The 20,722-nt window shown below is 43.4% G+C and overlaps 1 long non-coding RNA gene across 1 annotated transcript; it reads right to left on the bottom strand.

The window, feature by feature from the left end:
* Window positions 1-34: 34 nt before the first annotated feature.
* Window positions 35-20,247, bottom strand: LOC132378940 (uncharacterized). The gene is made up of 3 exons (XR_009507241.1): window positions 15,635-20,247; window positions 15,060-15,228; window positions 35-3,835 (listed from the first exon to the last, which is right to left on the bottom strand). It is a non-coding gene; the product is annotated as an uncharacterized LOC132378940 (long non-coding RNA).
* Window positions 20,248-20,722: the final 475 nt, after the last annotated feature.

The following is a 20,722-nucleotide window of genomic DNA, read 5'->3' as shown; positions in this document are numbered from 1 at the left end:
TTAGGCCTCCAGGAGGTGTAAGGTGCTCCTTCCCTCTGCTAGCCTGCAGGTCACCCTTGGGCAAGATGTATCACCTGCTTAGCCCCACCCACCACCCATCAGGGTCACATGAAGCCATGGGAGCAGGTGGTAGATGGTCATATGAGTTATTGGTGCATGTCACAGCACCTGGTTATACACCCACTAACACCAGGCAGACAGTTTCTCAAGAGTACTCATAATGATTGGGGTCACCTGTCTTGTAAAGACATGGCCCAGGAGAAGGCAGTGGCAAACCACTTCTGAAGATAAAATTGCCAAGAACAATCATAGTCAGGTCTCCGTGATCGCCCACCTCATATGACACAGCACATAATGATGACGATGAGATAGGACAGATTGTTGTGATGATTTCCAATGGAGAGGGTAACGAAGTAGAGACGAAGAGTTTTAAAAGTGATTTGAGAGGAAGATTGTTAAGATGTATTAGTTGATAGCTAGAACATCCTGACAGAGGAAGTGTTGGAGTCAGATACAGTCACTGCATTTAAGAGGCAATTTGACCGGCACATGAATAAACAAGGCATATAAGGATACAGACATAATGTGGACAAATAGGGTTAGTGTTGTTGGATTCTGATGTTTTCGTGATCCAAGGATTCTTTGGAAATCAAGAATGAGGTATAAAACTTCATGCTTACAATTATATTATTAAATGTTACAAGAGCAAAGAAGAGAGAAGAAAAAAGCAGGATGAGAATCAAATGAAAGGAAGATGAAAATTCATGTGGTCTTTTCATAGCACAGCACTGATAACAGAAATTCCATCAGGTAGGTTCACTAGGTTGAAGGATACTCGATGCCAAGCGGATTCCTGTCAAGATCATCTAAGACCCAGAGGGCACAGCCTCAGAATAGAGGGGCATCCATTTAGAATGGAGATGAAGATGAACTTCTTTAGTCAGAGAGTGGTGAATCTGTGGAATTCATTGCCACAGGTGGTGGAGGCCAAGTTATTGGGTGTATTTAAGGCAGAGGTTGATAGATTTTTGATTAGTCTGGAGGTGAAGGGATACGGGGAGAAGGCAGGAGATTGGGGCAGAGAGGGAAAATGGATCTGCCATGATGAAATGGTGGAGCAGACTCGACAGCCAAGTGGCCTAATTCTGCTCCTATATCTTATGGTGGTATCCAGATTCAAGTAATGTGACATCTAAAACCAAGAAGTTTCCAAAAAATACAGCGGCAAGAAAATTCATTGAACAATTATATGCATATATAGGCGATTATATAAATGACAAATAACCACAAAACAGTCAAACTACATGAAAAATAACAACTCTACACCACAATCCAAGAGTTTGGATGGGCATAAAGTCTAGCATGGATTGAAGAGGCTGTTTTTGTGCTGTATCACCTCTGTATTTCCTCCACCTATTGTCCCATTAATGAGGAACTAGAGCTGTAAACCATCTCTCAACATCACGTGGATGTTCACCAATTTTCTCATCCAATCAGTCTCCAACACATTGCTGGATAAACGTCCAAGCTGGGCAGCCATGGCTGCAGTCACACATGATGCTCTGATCCTCTTGGAAACTGGGCAGCAGAGAAGCAACCCACAGCCGTCATGATAACAGGCTGGATTTTCCACAACTAAAAATAAAACTACAAACAATCTCAAAGGATGATCAAATTTATTTTTAAACAGCATTTGTGTGTACGATTATATAAACTCTTTTAAAATAATTTTTACATCAATAGCATGTCAATAATAATTTTATTTATAGTAATGCAAATCAAATTGACATTCACTGAACCATTTCTTGCCAAAGCACATAGAGATTGAAGTGATTTTCAATTGTGTAAGATGAACTGCAGGAAGGGACATTGCTGTCAAGGTCAGTATTTAGTGAGTAAACCAAATACTTGCTTGATTTGGTGAATTAAACATTAACTCAAGTTGTTTTCTTGAGGTTTTTGCGTATATTACACTCTCAGAGATTGGAATTTTAAAGGAAATTGAGAGGTAATTTTTTGCACACAGAGTCGAGTGTTTAATATCTGGACTCTGCTGCCAGAGGAGTTGGTGGAGACATATACAATCACTGCATTTAAGAGAATAGGTAAGGTGTAGGAACATAAGAGCTTAAGAAATAGGAGCAGGAGTAGGCCATCTGGCTCGTCAAGTCTGCTGTGCCATTCAATAAGATCATGGCTGATCTGACCAAGGACTCATCTCCACCTACCTGTCTTTTCCCCATAATCCTTAATTCCCCTACTATGCAAAAATATATCCAACCTTGTCTTAAATATGTTTACTGAGGTAGCCTCCATGTTTAGAAGGAACTAATCATAAAGTGGGCAAATGGGATGAATGCAGATTGGAGCAGGGGTCAGCATGGAGAGCCTGTTCCTGTGCTGTACGGCTTGATGACTCTAGGACCCCTGAGTACTCAGACACATAGAGCACATGATGAAAATTAAAACAAAAACCACAGATGTCAAAAACCTGAAACAAAAATAATCAGAAAGTGTGGGAAACACTCAGCAGTTTTGAGGAAAAGAGTTAACATTTCAGGTTGATGACTGGGATTGAGAGAAATGTGTTAGTTTTAATTTGCATGGAGGGTGGTCATAGGGATGGAGAGGACAAGAGGAATCTTTCTCAGAGGGTGAGACAAGGGCTTCAGCAGATTTTCAGGATCTGCAGTTGTTTTGATTTTCCTGGAGCTGAATTCACTTCCTCTTCTCCATAGGAATGCCTGGCTTGAAGAAATTTTCCTCTGTGGGATTCTCTCTTCAGCCTTCTGCTCCTGCACTGGTTTCTATTTCTTTCCTTAGCCTCATAAATAAATTATCCCCAGAGCAGCTTGAGAGATACTCTTTGAGAGATATACCTTTGTTCTATCCATCCTTCCTCCACTTCTTTACGTGTAAAACTAACTTAATGTTGTTTATTGACTACAGCTCAACATTTAACACATTCATTCCTACAGTTCTGATTGAAAAGCTCCAGAACCTGGGCCTCTGTACCTTATTCTGCAACTAGATTCTCGACTTCCTAACTGGAAGATGACAATCTGTGTGGATCGGAAATAGCATCTCCACCTCGCTGACAATCACACTGGTGCTCCTCAGGGATGTGTGCCAAGCCCACTGCACTACTTTCACTACATCTATTACTGTGTAGCTAGGCACAGCTCAATTGCCATCTATGAGTTTGTTGATGATACAAATGTTGGCAGAATTTCAGATGGTGACAAGCAAGATATTTCAGCTAGTTGAGTGGTATCACAGCAACAGCCTTGCACTCAACGTCAGTGAAACCAAAAAACTGATTGCAGATTTGAGAAAGGGCAAGATGAGGGAACGCACTCCAGTCCTTAGAGGGAACAGAAGTGGAAAGTGTAAGCAATTCCAAGTTCCTGGTTGTCCGTATCTCTGAGGGTCTATCCTGGGCCCAACATCTTGATGCAGCTACAAAGAAGGCACGACAGCAGCAATATTTCATTAGGAGTTTGAGAAGACACTTGAAAATTTCTACAGATGAACCAAGGAGATCATTCTAACCGGCTGCATTATTACTGTCTGGTTTCGATGGGTGGGTGGTGAAACTACTGCACAGGATCGAAATAAACTGCAGAGAGTTGTAATCTTAGTCAGCTCCATCATGGGCACTAGCCTCCGTAGTATCCAGGGCATCTTCAAGAAACCAAAAGGTGGCATTCATCATTAAGGACCACCATTACCCAGGTTATGCCTTGTTCTCATTGCTATCACCAGGGAGGAGGTGCAGGAGTCCGAAGGCACTCAGTGATTCAGGAACTGCTTCTTTCCCTCTGCCATCCGATTCCTGAATGGACATTGAATCAATGAACACAACCTCATTACTTTTTTATTTCTAATTTTGCACTACTTATTTAATTTAACTATTTAATATGCATATACACTCACTGTAATTCATGATTTTTCTATTATTATGTATTGCATTTACTGCTGCCGCAAATACAACAACTTCACGACATACATCGGTGATATTAAACCCGATTCTGATTTCTGTCTTTCCCAATGGTGACAAAGGGTCTGCATCCTAAAATGTTAACTCTGTGTTTCACTCCACAGATGCTGCCTGGTCTACCAAGTGTTCTCAGCATTTTCTGATCTTTTATCAAACCTGTGAGATTTGACTTTAGTCTTGTATCGGTTGCAGTCCCAGGATGGTTTTGATGATCATTTTTAGGCCTTGGAGCGTCACCTGAGGTTTCCGCCTGGTCATCATGTCCAAAGTGACAGGAATGAGAAGATCAGCAGCATTCAAAGGAATCGAGACCAATTGAAATGAAAGGCCTGTTTAATCCACTGTACCTGCAGCACTTAGAGTAAGCAAGCAGTCACCCAGCAGAGATGCGAGAGGCTGATGATATTGATGTTGGTTTTGATTTAATTTTGACAAAAACAGGGAGGCTGAAAACCAACATTGGTGCACACCTGGGCAGTGGCCAATGACATTCAGAGTCTGGTGTTGCTAACTGGCTCTGCCTATTGCAGCAAGGGATTCAGGTTCAGGGTTTCATTGGCTGCTGCAGGGATTACCATGAAGTCAAGACCATTTTGTTTTTCTGGGCGTGTTTCCAGTCAACCTGTTAAGATGATAATTAAAACTATCAGAATGTTGTCCAAGATGAGGTCAATAAACAGGCTTCGGCAACAGAAGCATCATCAGAAATGTCCTTTCATTCACATATTCCTCCAGTTATAATAACACAAATTCCTATTAGTAACACTGCTCATGAAGTGATGGTGATACACACCAAGGGATCTGCCAAAGCCTAACAGGAGAAAAATCAAACCCAGGCGCCTGGCTAGACCAATCAGCTGCAGATCTAATTCAAATCAATGCAGGGTCTCTAGAGACAGAACAAATGCAGGTATCAATTGACACATGGAAACCAGTCTTAAAACCTATATATTGCAGCCTGGCTGTAATCCCATTTGAATACATGGAGAGTATTTTAATCTTCAATGTAACACACTGTGGCCTGTTTAAAACCACATGTAACACCCTGTGGATAAAGATAAGATATCCTGCAGATAGTGGAATTCCAGAGCAACACACCCAAAATACTGGAGGAACTCAGCAGGCCAGACAGCATCTTTGGAAATGAATAAACAGTCAACATTTCTAACACACACAGTGGCCTGTTTAATTCTTATTTAACACATTGCAGCATAATTAATCTCCTCTGTATCACACTGTGGTTTGTTTAATTTTCAGTGTAACACATTTGGTCAGTTTAATCCCCTGTACTGCATACCACAGCCTGTTTAATTTCCTGTGTAACACCCTGTGGCTTGTTTAATCCTTCAATGAACACACTGCAGTGTGTTTAATTTTCAGTATAACACCCTGACCAGTTTAATCCCCTGTGTAACTAGAGTTGCAGGAGGGTGAGAACCAAAGTGTTAGGGCAGAGAGTGGGGATGGCTGTGGAGAAAGGTGCTGTTATGCATACTGTCAAAGATGAAAGACTGAGCAGGGTGAGAATAATGTGCTAGAACTTTGTCTATTTCAATGCAAGGAATACAGTAGGTATGGAAGGTGAGTTTAGAGTATGGTTTAGCACATGGAATTATGATATTGTATCCATTAGTAAGACCTAGTTGCAGGAGGAACAGTAATGGCAGCTCAATGTTCCAGGGTTGCATTCTTTTGGACATGACAGAGCGGGAGGGATGGCATACTAATCGGAAAATATCGCAGCAGTACTCAGACAGAACTGGTTGGAGGACTCATCTACTGAGTCTTTATGGGTGGAATTGAGGGAAAATAAAGGGATGACCATGTTAGTGGGATTACATTATAGACCACCAAGTAGTCAGTGGAATTTACAGGGGCAAATTGGTAGGGAGATAGCAGTCAGTTGCAAGAAACATAAGGTTGTGATAGTAGGTGATTTTAACTTCCTACAAATTGACTGGAACTTCCACACTATAAAAGGGCTGGACAGAATCAAGTTTGTCAAATGTGTTCAGAAAAGTTTCCTTTATCAATAGAAAGAGGTCCCAACTAGAGAGAGTGCGATACTGGATCTCCTATTAGGGAACAAGACATGGCAGGTGACAGAGGTGCATGTACGAGAAGTCTTTGGATCTAGTGATCATAATTCCATTAGTTTCCAAGATAATTATGGAGAAGGCTAGGTTTGGTCCTCAAGTTGAGATTCTAAATTGGAGAAAGCCCTATTTTGATGGCATCAGAAAGGATGTGACAAGTGTGGATTGGGACAGGTTTTGTTCTGACAAAGGAATGCTTGGTAAGTGGGGGCCATCTAAAGTGAAGTTTTGAGAATATTGAGTTTTATGTTCTTGTCAGAATAAAGACAATGGATAACAGGTTTTGGGAATCTTGGTTTACAAGAGATAAGGTCTTGTATGGGATGCTGGTAAAGGTCCAGTCGCTTAGTTTTCAGGATGAGGTAGTAAATTGGATTTGACATTGGCTTCACGGGAGAAGCAGAGAATGGTAGTAGATCGTTGCCTGTCTGACTGAAGGCCTACGACTTGTGATGAACAAAAGAATTAGTGCTATGTCCGCTGTTGTTTGTCATCTATATCAATGACCTGAATGATAATGTAGTAAACTGGATAATGTGGTAAATTTGCAGATGACACCAAGATTGGGTACATAGTAGTCAGCCTGGAAAGCTATCAAAGCAGAATCTAGACTAGCTGGAAAAATGGCAGATGGAATTTAATGCAAGCAAATGTGAGATGTCGCACTTTGGGAGGACAAACCAGGATAGGATTTACACAGTGAGCGGTGTAAATCATCAATAATTCCTTGGAAGTTGCATCGAATGTAGGTAGGGTTGTAAAGAGAGTTACTGGCATATGGATTAAGGATGAAAGGTAAAATATTTAAGGGGAACATGTGGGAAACCTCTTCGCTCAAAGGGTAGTGAGAATATGGAGTGAACTGCTAGCAGAAATGTTAGAAGTGGATTCAACTTCAGCACTTAAGAGAAATTTGGATAAGTACTTAGATGGAACAGATATGGAAACTATGGTCCTGGTGCTAATTGATGGGACTATGCAGAATAATAGTTCAGCAAGGACTAGATGGGCTAAAGGGCCTGTTTCTATGCTGTAGTGCACTATGACACTATGACTCCATGGTCTGTTGAATTCTTTACTTAACGCAGTATGGGCTGTTTAATCCTCTGTGTTACACACTGTAGCTTGGTTAATCCTGTGTGTAAAGTATGGATCTATTTCTTTTAGAGCAACGGTTCCCCGTAGCACTACATATGGACTGATAACTTACCTATGTGCATTACAGGATGATTATAGGACAAGACAGCAAGAGGAAAGAGACGGTAAAGAGAATGCTGACACGGACACTAACAAAGGGACATGTAAGTAACTGCATATTGTACAGTGAAAGACGCACAACTAGCAAAGTTAAAGTGAAAATAACATGGCAATGGTTTAGTAAGGAAAGTTGACGAATTTGATAGTGCTAATTAAAGCTGGGAGTCATATATTGAGAGGGTTGAACTGTATCGTAATGCAAACAAAGTGGATGAGGAAAAGAAAGTTTGCACATTTTTTTAGCTTAATGGGTCTCCTGTGCAATTTAGTAATTCCTGAAAATCCAGCAAGCAAGATGTTTGACAAAATTGTTACAATTTTACAAAATCATTTGAGCCCTAAACCACTGGTAATAACTGAGAGATTTAAATTTTACAAAAGGAACCAGTCAAAGGATAAAAGCATTTCTGTATACATTGTAGAAATGCACAAACTTTCCCAATACTGTGACTTTAGAGATTGACTTCCTGATGCGTTAAGGGATAGGCTTGTATGTGGCATGCATAATCAAAGCACTCAAAAGAGGCTACTGTCAGAAAGAGACCTAAACTTAGAACGGGTATTGACCATTGCAATACTGTTAGATACATGCAGCAGAACTACAGAAAAGGTTAGAATGTGAAATGCATGAAATGTCCCTGAATGGTGCAAAAAGCCAAAAATGTTATCAATTTGATAAATCCTCCCTGATACATATGACTGTTGGTTTAAAGAAATTTTTTGCAGAAAGTGTCACAGACAAGGTCACAGAGGAAGTGTGCAAGGCAGACAAAAAGCACAACTTAGTGAAAAGTTTCAAACACAAAACTAAGCAAATGCATAAAGTGACCAAATGTGAAACTGAGTCAGACAACACGGAGTCTGACAAAGGTGAGTTATCATACCTAGAACCGCATAGTATTACAGAAGTAGATCAAAAAATCATATGGATCATAACATATGTGTCCAGTATAAAACTGAAAATGGAACTGATCACAGGGTCAGCTTTGTCTATAATTTCAGAGACTGACTACAACAGACTGTTTTTTAAGCTACCATTAGGGAAGACCTCAGTGATGCTAAAGATCAACACAGGTGCAAAAGTGTCTCCCAAAGGCAAAATAAAAATGAGTGTGACATACGGAGGCCAAACACAGCAGTTAGAGATTTATGTATTGAAAAGTAGAGGACAAACACTTTTTGGATGTGAATGGTTGAGGAAATACAACTAGACTGGCACACAATCAAAGCTCTCAATGAGTAATCGACAGGCAACTGCAGCCCAAACGGTAGCACTAACCAGAGACTGTCACAGCTGCTTAATGCTAATGAGAAGGTATTTGAAAAGGGTGTTGGTAAACACAGACATGAAGGCCAGAATTGAACTGGATGAAGCAGCAACATCAAGATTACATAAAGCGCATCCAGTTCCTTATACACTATGAGCTAAAGTGGAGGCTGAACTTCAGAGCTTGGAGGCATCTGGAATTCTCTCCAAGGTTGAGTGGAGTGATTGGACCACACCAATTGTCCCGGTGATCAAGAAAGGGAAGACTGGAGCAATTCAAATACATGGGGATTTCAAAGTGATCATCAACCTGGTGCTGTGAACTGTTCAGTATCCCCTGCTACAAATAGAAGACATTTTTGCACCTCTGGCAGGCAGGGAAAGGTTTTCGAAGGTCAACTTGTCACAAGCCCTTCTGCAAATAGAGATTGAGGAGTCAAGCAGGAGGTTCCTCACAATGAACACTCACAAGAGACTGTTCCTGTATAATTGTCTCATCTTTGGCATCGTATCAGCTCCAGCAACTTGGCAAAGAGCAATGGACCAAATGCTCCAAGATATCCCAGGAACACAATGTTACCTTGATGACATCATTGCGACTGGCAAGAATGATAAAGAGCTCCTTCAGAACCTTGGTAAAGTGCTTACCAAGCTGAGTGAGTGTGGTCTGCATGCAAAGAGAGAGAGAAATATGAGTTTTTCAGGAATTAAATCTCACATTATGGACATGTCATTGACAAGCATGGCTTACATAAGTCACAAAAAATATTGAAGCAGTGCTACAGGCATCCAAACCAGAAAGTGTGTCGCAACTCAGATCATATTTGGGCCTTGTAAACTACTAACACCGGTTTCTCCCAAACATCGCTACATTGCTGCTCTCATTGAATGCACAGTTGCAAGTCGGAGCAAAGTGGGAATGGTCAGAAAGATGTGAAAGAACATTCAAGGAAACAAAGAGACTAATAACATCAAATGAACTGCTCACCCATTATAACCCATCTCTGCCCATCAGACTGGCATGCGACGTGTCACCTTATGGCATTGGTGCCATTTTGTTGCACACTATGAAAGGTGAATCTGAACACCTGATTGTGTTTGCTTCAAGATTACTGACAAGCACAGAACACAATTACACACAGATTGACCGAGAGGCCCTCTATCTAGAACGGGGAATAAAGAAGTTCCACTACTACCTCTATGGATAAAAGTTTACACTATGGATACCAGCCCCTTGTGTTTATTTTCAATCCCAGGAAGGGAATTCAGGTGATGACTGCTACCCAGTTACAACATTGGGCACTATTCCTAGGAGCCCACTCTTATGAATTCAAGGAATCCACAGCAATGCTGATAGCTTGTCACATCTTCCACTATTGACAACTGAAGAAGAAAAGTGTGACCCTGGAGAAGTGCTCCACACAGGATTGGTTGACCAGTTGCCCGTAACAAATTCTGAAGTACAGGGAGAAACAAGGAATGACTGGACATTATCAAAAGTCTACGACATCACCATGCAAGGATAGCCAAGTCATGGTAACCCTATGCTTCCAGAGTTCTCAGTGAGATGAGATCAGCTATCAAAGAATGCTGATGTGTGGATCTTGTGCTATGGTTCCCTCTAAACTGCGCACCAGAGTGTTAAGGAATCTGCATGAAGGACACTTGGGTACAGTCAAGATGAAGAGTCTCACCCGGAGCTGTGTGTGGAGGCCGGGAACAGATTAAAGACTTGACCAAAAGCTGCTTGGGATGCCAAAACGTTCAAAATGCACCTCCACAGGCACGGTTACACTCGTGGTAGTGGCCATCATCACCATGACAAAGAGTACATATTGACTTTGCTGGGCCATTCATGGACTCCGTGTTTCTGATTGCTGTGGATGCTCATTCAAAGTGGCTGGAGGTCAGACCAATGAAGTCAATCAGCTCAGCAAAGACTGTTTCTGCTCTGAGGACTGTCTTCACCAGAAATGGCTTACCAAAACAAATTGTGAGTGACAATGGACCACAACGCACATCAGAAGATTTCCAATTGTTCATGAAGAAAAATGGCATCAGGTATTTCAAGTCAGCTCCTCACCACCCAGCAACGAATGGGTTAGCTGCAAGGTTTATCCAAACCTTCAAGAAGTCCATTAAAGTGATGGACAAGGAGGATGTTCCTCTACAGCATAAGATGGACAACTTTCTTATTGTGTATCGGAACTCTGTTCATGAAATGACAAATCAAACACCTGCAATGCTGTTCATGAGCAGAAATCTGAGACCTTGCATAGACCTGAAACTTGATAAATGGAGGGAAGTGCAGAATAAACAGTTCAGCCATTTGCTAAGTGAATCAGCAAGGAGCTTCAAGATTGGACAGCAAGTCCTAGCATATCATTGAGAATAAGTGAACACCTGGTAGGATAGCTACAAGAACCGGACCACTAGTGTACACAGTGGATGTTGGAGATCAGACATGTGGACCAGATACTGGATGCTCAAGCGAAGAACACACCTGAGTCGACTGCATCCAACAAAATAGACACAGTACAGCCACTGGACTTACCTCTCAGTGATGATCATGTCACAGACAGCAACGTGACACCAGCAACCGAGAACATTGTGTTTGAAAAGACACCCGCCAAACCTGATGCCACTCTACAGGTCCAGAGGCGCTACCTGAAAGAAAGAGAGCGCCACCCAAAAGACTGAATCTTTAGTATCATGAAGTTAGTTATGGAATGTTATTGTGAAAACATGTTTATTTGAATATGATTTGTGAATGGGAAATTGAATGTTTTGTATATATACAGTTTTATGTATATGCAATGTATGGATCTATTTCTTTTAGAGCAATGACTCTCCTTAGCACTACTCATGGACTGATAACTTACCTATGCGCGTTGATCTGTTGTTTACACATACGTATTGATTTGCTCTAGCGCGCTCTCTCTCTCTTTCGCTGCAATGTGAATACACCAGTTAAAGCCATCTCCCGCATGCATGCTTTTATTTAATTGGTATGTAGTTGCACTGACATGACGCTGTGTGCAACACACTGTGATTTGTTTAACCTGTGTAACCTTTGTGGCGTGATTAGTCCTCAGTGTAACTCACTGTGGCCGTTTTTCGTCTTTATTTAACTCACTGCAGAATCTTTAATCCTCAGTGTTAATCGGCTGTGAAAACCACTGCGGCCTGTTTAATTCTTCACATAACACACTGCAGCCTCTTTGATGTCCTGTATAACACACGATGGCCTCTTTAACCCTATGTGAAACACACTGCAGCTGCTTAATTCTTTAGTTAACACTCTACAGTCTGTTTAATGCCCTATATAACATACCAGGGCCTGTTTAATCCCCTTAGAAATACAAAGATTAAAATGCCCAATGTGCTACCAAAGAACTGATTATTGACTACAGGAGGAAGAAATCAGAGATCCATGAGACAGTTCTTTTTAAGAGATTGGAGGTGGAGATGGTCAGTAACTTTAACTTCCTGGAAACTATCATATTAGTGGATCAGTCATGGGAAGTGCATCTGTAAGTGCCATTACCAAGGAGGTATAACAGTGCTTCTACTTTCTTAGAAGTTTGTATAGATTTGACATGTCATCAAAAACTTTGACAAACTTCTATACACAAACAAGAGAAAGTCTGCGGATGCTGGAAATCCAAGAAATACACACAAAATGCTGGAGGAACTCAGCAGGCCAGGCAGCATCAATGGAAAGACATACAGTCAACATTTCGGCCGAGACATCGACTGTACTTTTTTCCCCATTGATGTTTCTGGCCTGCTGGGTTCCTTTAGCATTTTGTGTGTGGTTGCTTGGACAAACTTCTATAGATGCGCAGTGGAGAGTATCCTAACTGAATGCATCACAGTCTGGTACGGAAACAGCATTGCCCAGACAGAGAAAAGTCAACAGAAATTTGTGGATACAGCCCAGTCCATCACAGGCAAAGTCCTTCCCACTACTGAGCACATTTATAAGGAGTGCAGCCACAGGAATGGAGCATCCATCCTCAAGGACCCCCACCATCCTGGCCTTGCTCTCCCTTCTCTACTTCCATTGGGCAGCAAGTGCGGAAGCCTTAGGTTCAGCAACAGTTACAGTATTACCCTAAAATCATCATGCTCTCACTTACCACAACTCTGAGCTGATTCCACAAACTACAGACCCACTATCAAGGACCCGTTACAACTCAGACTCTCAGTTAAAAAAAATTTTTTTTTGAATAACTTGTCTTCTTTTACACATTGGTTATTTGTCAGTCCTTGTTTCATATAGATTTTTTTGTAAATCCTATTATATTTCTTTTGTTTTCTTGTAAATACCTGCAAGAAAATGAATCTCAAGGTAGCGTGTGTACTTTCTGGAATGTAACACACTCTGACCTGTTTAATCCTCAGTGTAATACACTGTAGCCTGTTTAATCCCCTGTGTAACGCACTGTGATCTGTTTAAATCTTCATTGACTCATCATGGTCTATGTGCAGACCTTGGAACCAGTGCTTACTTCTGTGTGTAACCTGCAGTAGGGTGTGTCAGATTCAGAAAATAAAAGCCCACAGATTGTTAAATAATCATATCTCTGCCCAAGAGATGTTGCCTCACTAATTCGTATGAGAAGTCACTGCGCAGACAGCTTGTACCCATTGCCCTTTCCTCCTGTTTACACACACTTACTGAGCTGACTTCTCCCTCGCCTCCTTATTCCAGTTGGCTTCACTACAAGCACAAGCTAACTGTGGAGTTATGACACCTCCCTGTATCAGGACTGGAATGTGAAGTAGTGTTCCTGCTGGACAGCTCCCTGTGGCTCCTGGGTGGGTCCAAGTCCCCCCTCACAGGCTGCTCCTTCCTAGCCTCCGCAGAGAGGCCGAGGTTGAGGTTACCTGCCCTGAAACCCGCTCCATGACAGAGAATTACTCAGAAAGGAGCCAGGCATGGTGCTGAACACCTTCAGGCTAGACAGGGAGACGGTAGTATCCTTGTGAAGGTGTAAGTGTGTTCCATACATGTGAATGAAAGTGGCACTTGTCAGCGATTGCTCTGGGAGCCTGTGTTTGCTTCAGGGGCCTCCCAGGTGATGAGAAATGAGGAGGCAGAGGGAGACACAGTTTCAACTAGAAGAGGAAGACCATTTTCATTCAGTGTGAACCTGACAGTACAAACATCAATTTTTGTAACTTCCCGTAACTTCTTCACTCCCTCCTTTCTTCTCTGTTTTTCATTTCCCCATTCTGGTTACCCTCTCCTTACTTGCCCATCATCTCCCTCTGGTTCCCTGCTCCACCCCTTTCTCCTATAGTCTGTTGTCCTCTCCCATTAAATGTCTTCTTCTTCAGTCCTTCTCTCTTCCACCTACCCCCTCCCAACCTCTTATTTCATCCCCTTCACCAACCTTCCACTTAACCTGGTTTAACCTATCAGCCAACAGTTTGTACCCCTCCCTCTCCCCCCCACCTTCTTATTTGGGTGTTTTCCCCCTTCCTTTTCAGATTGGATGAAGGGTCTTAACTTGACTCTTTATTCCCCTCTATAGATGCTTCCTGACCTGCTGAGTTGCTCCAGCACTTGGAGTGTATTGCTCAAGAATTGCAGCATCTGCAGAATTGCTTGTGTCAGTGAGTTTGAAGGAGGTGCCCTGTTATCAAAGCTCACTCACTCTCAGCAGGGCAGACCCTGCCACCATGAAACCAATCTGAATACCCTCCCAAGGGTTGCGCCTAACAAGGTAACTGACTGCCTAGCCAGTGCTAGTGACACTTCACGTAGTGTTGTTCCCACTTTCTACTTGTCGATACTTGAGTGGAAAATCTGTTTGAGATGAATATTGCAGAAGGAGCTTCCAGGTTAGGCCAAATAGTGAATGATGAAGTGAGACTCAGTTTAGAGACTGGAGACCTGCAAGTCCTGGCCCAAGCACCCAGTCGTCTTGAGTCTTTCTGTCCAGAGCACTGACGATACAACTAGAGTGGTGTTTGTCTGTGGCTCCTGTTCTCTGGCCTGTCAAAGCAAACGTTCTGTGGAAATACCTGGGTTCCAGAGTCGGTTAGACTCCGCACTGTCTAGACTCTGGCTGTAGAGAGGACCTCGTGAACTAATCTGTGTTCCCAGCTCCATGAAGAGAGGTCACACGTAGATCATGATATTCCCATATTTCACATGTTTAGGACTTCATTATTGGAACTGGAATTGGCCTATTATTGTCACGTGCACTGAGATACAGTGAAAATCCTGTCTTACTTGTTGTTGAGACACTGCACAATGCAGTGAGGCAGAACAAGGTAAAACAATAACAATGCAGAACAAAGCTACAGAGAAAGTACAATGCAGTTAAAATATAAGGTCCAAGATCCTATCAAGGTAGATTGTGAGTTCAAGAGTCCATCTTATCATACTAAGGAACTATTTAATAGTCTTATTAAATAGACCTACCTGTTATGTAGGATAGAAGCCTTCCTCGAGCCAGGTGATACGTGCTTTAGGCTTTTGTATCTTTTTTCCTATGGAAGACTGGAGAAGAGAGATTTGCGGGGATGATTACGATCATATAGAGAAAGAAGCTTTTCTTACTGGTTCCCAACTGGAGACAAGGAGGTGTAATCTTAAGATCAAAGCAAGACAAGAGAACACAGAAGAACAGGTCAGAAAGGTCTTCAGTCAACCAAGGGTTTGGGTCTTGTTCTTTCTGTGAGGAGATTTAGTTCAGAGGGGGCTATTGGAAAGGAGTGGTGATGTGTGTCTGATGCATTGGATTAAGTCTGAGCTGTGGTGAGCAGGTAATGTAAAACTCCCCGACCAACCTCAGTGCTCTTGTTCTAATCAAATCATGTTTTAAATCTGATCATCAGTTGCTAAGGTTCCTGAGGGATGTGAAGTTGTGTAGGTTGGAGTGCAGTTCCTCTGTGAGGGGCAGAGGGGCTAAAGGGTTTGAGTGGACAACTCTTATTTGTGTGCTCCTGTTAGTCTGTGTGTAGCGATGGGGTTCAATGAAGTAGGCCAACACATACCTTAAAACACTGAGACACACTGTTACCACATACTGCTGTACCGAGTATGTGGTCATCCCATGAATTCTGTCGATGTTATGTGCGAAGCTGCCAATGAGTTCAGGAAGTTGCCTGTACTGAGGGATTGCTACCTCAGTGCATTAGATTTACGATGTTTTTTCCTTCGTCTCAGCTGAGGCTTTTAAGAAAGTCACAAGTCATTTTATGCCATTTATCTGGAAAAAAATGCAAGCTTTTAAAACCACTGCAGCAGCTCTAATTTCTGTGTTGTGTATTGATCCAGCACGTAGCAGCCACAGGATAAATGAAAATCCTCCCTCCCAGGACGGGACCTCAGAGTCATGTGAGTAGCTGAATACGTGATATTAAATCAATGACACCTCTGCCAAGTGAAAGGGACGAATACCTGGGGTTACAGAATATCTGGTGTTAATCTGGAGAAATCACTGTTTCCCAACAATCCCGTCCCTCTCTCCCTACCCACTTACTCCAGGGGAGATTCACAGCTGGAGTGTAGGCGAGGCTATGGTCATGCTGTGGGATAACCCTTCCCCTTCTGCACCAGGCAGAGGTGCTCACAGCCTGACCTCACGGACACTGACTACTGTACCAGGATGAGGTGGATAGTGCACTCTCAGTGACTGATTTCTGTTTATTTTCAGGGTCTGGTGGTTATGGGCCGGGCCAGGCCAGCATTTATTACCCATCCCTCGGAACACATTAAAATGCTGGAGGAGCTCAGCAGGTCAGGCAGCGTCTGCATATCAAACCTCCTCCCGTGGGCACCTCTCAGTTACCACAGCTAACACAGTTCACCTGCCGCTCACTCCAGACTCGTCACCTGCAGCCTATTTAACCCCAGTTCCCGGCCTTCTTCACTCATTGAACCAGTTGCTCCCAGCCTTTATTCTCCTTGAGCAAAGACCTTTTTGACAGTTGTGTATAGTTTCCATTCTCTCTTATTTTGTGGTCCGTTAGTAAACTATCATTTACTGCTAACTCATCTTTGCTACTCTTTGCTTTTGGGCCAAGCCTCCTCTACGTTTCCTGACAGGGCGGGTGAACCATCTATTGACCCAGCGGCGTATGCTCACCCACTGACACGAGTACACCATCTAGAAACAGCAGGAAACTGTTTCTGCGTGCCACTCTCTTCTGCCTCAGTGCAGCAAGTCTGTGCCAGTCAACCTCCTCCCTCTGAGCCCCGGTTTCCTGTGCCCGAATGCTTCAATGGATTCCCAACCTGATGCCACAGCTTCTTACCCCAGTGCGTCTTCAGCAAGAACCAGGACCAGGATCACGGACCAGGCCAAGATCACCTTTCTCATCTCTCTCTTGACTGCAGGAGCTCTGATTCGAACCACCTCACCAGTAAGGGGGACAATAAAACCCTTGTTTGCAATGAATATGAGGATTTTGCTGCTGAGGTGTGCTGGATTTTCGACTGCCCGGGAAGTGGAAGGAGGGCAGTGGATCTGATACTTTGCTTGCAACAAGGATCACACTTGGTGCTGGATTACACCATCGAAATCAGGACCCTCACAGTGCAGAGTGCTGCTGGCCCACACTCTCAGAGCATTGAAAGACGAGTTGTCCACCCAGGAGATGCCCACCAACCTTGAAAGCCTCATTACTCCTGGCCCTCTGTATCAACAAGCATCTTGAGAAACAACCCTCCAGATCATAGTCAGACCCCCCCTCCCCCGGTTCCATTCCCAGAACCATTTCAGGCTACAGAACTCTCCTCACCAATGTCTCCAGCACCCATGCAGCTAGGGAGAGCTCTCCCCTTGAGGGTGCGAGTGCAGCTACTGCAGAGCAGCTGCCACCAAAGCGCCAAATGTCCACTGCATCTGGGAAATGGCACCTCCAGGTAGATTCGTGGGCCTTCCAGTCTGGAAAACTGTCCCCAGCCCCTCATTCCATCTCAGTCTCTGTCCTCCTCCACACTCTGTCAGCTCTACATGCACAGGAGGCTCTGGTGGATTCCGGCTGGACTCTGTGTGTGTGCAGCTTGGACTCCTTGCCAAGCCTATCTTTCACCCCTTCAACATCCTGGCCATCGACTGACATCTCCTGGGGTCTGAGGCAGTCAGAGCGCACACACAACCTGTGCATGTGAGCTTTGAAGGTCATCGTGAGTCCATCCAATTACTCACTCAACACTCCTCTCATTTTGGGTCACCCTTGGCTCTCCATTTATGGCCCCACTTTGCCTGGTTATCCAGTTCACTGAGTTGGGGACCTACCTGTCTGTAACCTCAGCTGACTTCACCCCATAAATCCATGGAAATGGAGGAAACCCTCGACCTCACCAAAGTCCCACAGGGGTACCACAATTTAGTCAGCACCTTTACTAAAAGGGAAGTCAGCACTCTGCTGCCTCACAGACCACACCACTGAGTAATCAATTCCTTCCACCCTTCCCCAAAGCCATCTGTTCTTCTGCTCCCCTCCTGAGACCCAAACGATGACTGGCTGTATCGCTGAAGTGCTACAGCATAGATTCATTATCCCTTCTCAGTCCCTAGCCGGTGCAGGATTCTGCTCTGTCAAAATGAATGAGAGGGTTTAACTTCCTGCATTGGCGACTGTCGACTCAACAAAATCACCACTAAGAACCGCTTCCCTCTCCCCTTGATTGACAGCACATTCGAGACACTCTGCAGGGCCCAGATCTTCACCACACTGGACCTAAGGAGTGTGTACAACTTGATCCATATCTGCCGGGGGATGAGTGGAAGACGGGATTCATAACACCCACAGGCTACTGCGAATACTTAGTGATTCTTTGTGAACTTTACAACAGTCCAGCCATTTTCAAAGCCTTCATTAATAATATCTTCTAAAACATGCTACACACATCTACCTCAAACAGTTCTCATCTTCTCCAAGGTCCCCCAAGACCACGTGTATCACGTCTGATCAGTGCTTCAGTGTCTCCTCAACAACCAACTGCACTGCAAGTTAGAGAAATGTTAGTTCAACCTCCCAGTCATTTCCTTCCTGGGTTAAGTTCCTTCACCCCAAGGCATATCCATGGACTCAGAAAGCGCGCGCCATCACTGGATGGCCGTGACCTCACTCCCTCAAACACCTACAGAACTTCTTGGGCTTCTCTAACTTCTACCACACTTCGTTAGGAATTACAGCTGCTCTTCTCACCTCCCTGACCCAGTCACCCACTTCACGGATCTGGTCTGGCCTGATGCCGCAGAACCACGCTTTTGAGAAACTCAAGAGACACTCCATTACCACTTCCTTTCTCCACCATCGGAACCCTTCAGACTTTTTGTGGTAGAGGTGGATTTCATTACAGTTTTGCGACCTTCCGATGGGGCCATCGTGATCCTGACAGTGGTGGACCAGTTCTCCAAGACAGCCAGTTCATTGCCCTCCCCAAGGTTCTGTCAGCCGCTGAGACGGCAGAACCTGTTCTCCAGCATATAGTTAACCTCCGTGGCTTCCCTCAGGACATTGTGCTGGACTGGGACCCACAATTCGTGTGGAGTTTGCCCTTTCTTCTCTGTGACCATACAGGTTTCTTCTGGGTTTCGTTCCACCTCCCAATGAAATGCAAGTTAGTAGGTGAATTGACCACTGTAATTACCCCTAGGGTGTTGGTGAGAGGTGCAATCTGGGAGAACTGATGGGAATATAAGAGAATTAAAAAAATGGGATCAGTTTGGTTCCAAACGTGTGGTGGATGAACTCGGTTTCTGTGCCATGTCTCTCTATGACTGTCTATGCCAGTTTTCAGAGAATCCCCAACACGCACATTCCTTCATTTATTTCCCAGTAGCCCACTGTCACCTGTCCTGTAACCCTCCCTATCATCTCCTCCTCATTCTCATCCCACCCACTAGAGAAGGGTTTCCCCAACCTTTTTTAAGCCATGAACCAATATCATTAAGCAAGGGGTCCATGGACCCCAGGATGGGAACCCCTGCACTGGAGGCAATTTGCAACAAGCACTTAATCCACTGGGACATCTTTAGAATGTATGAGGAAACTAGAGTACCTATGCAAAATCCACAATGTCAGAGGGAGAACATACAAACTCCACACAAGGACACAAAATAATGGAAACACTCAGCAGACCAGGCAACTGCCCTGGAAGGAGAGACAGAGTTAACACTTAAGGGTGAAGACATAGCATTAGAGCTCAAAAAGCATAAAACAAGTTAGTTTTAAATTGCTGTGAAGCCGGGGAGGGGTGGACAGGGCAAAGGGAATATTACTAATGTGGGATCATAGTTGCTGTGGGGACAAGTTGTAGATATGATATGATCAATAAATACATGGGAAGAAATGGATGAAATAAATGAATATATATATTTTCTTGATTTACTTTTTCTGTGGCCCCTCCATACCAGATGGTGATGCAACCATTTAGAATGCTCTCCACAGTATATTTGTAAAAACATGCTCACCAACTTCACCATCTTGGTTGGTGATCAACTACTTTCTTCAGCTCCTAAACTGAGAAAAATCCTTGTATTCCTTTTCCTTCTACAGACTAAACTCTTTTGTTCCATGTCTTTGACTCTCCTTCCCTTTCTATTATTTGCAGTAATTTTGTTGAAAACTGGACCAGGAGTCACATACCCCAAGTTTCCTCATTCTTAATGAACATCATGACAATCTTGAAGGAAATAAATGAGGGAAGCATGCATTAGTTTGATATTTCCACGGATATTCAAGAATTAACCTTGGTAGTAAAGAACTGAATGACTAAATTAACAATCTACGTTCATTAGTTACAATCTATATCCCACTCTTCCTTGCATGTTCATACGTAGGTCTAAATACTACTTACAGGTCAAGAATTAATTTTATTTTACTAGATAGCAGGGTAAAGCTCCTTGAGCTTGATGATATGTGCGTTCAGGCTTTTGTATCTTTTACTCAATAGGAAGGGGAGTGAGAATATCTGGCTGGGTAGGGACTTTGAATCTTTGAATATGCTGGCTGTTTTACTGAGGCAGCAAGAAGTATAGACAGCCTATGGATGGAAGGCTAGTTTCCATGACGTGATGAGCTGTGCTTACAACTCTCTGCAGTTTCTTGTGGCCATGGGCAGAGCGG

Source organism: Hypanus sabinus, chromosome 21 (assembly GCF_030144855.1).
Source record: "Hypanus sabinus isolate sHypSab1 chromosome 21, sHypSab1.hap1, whole genome shotgun sequence".
NCBI lineage: Eukaryota > Metazoa > Chordata > Chondrichthyes > Myliobatiformes > Dasyatidae > Hypanus > Hypanus sabinus.
The sequence above is the reverse complement of the archived record's forward strand: the minus strand, read 5'-3'. Positions and strand labels throughout refer to the sequence as shown.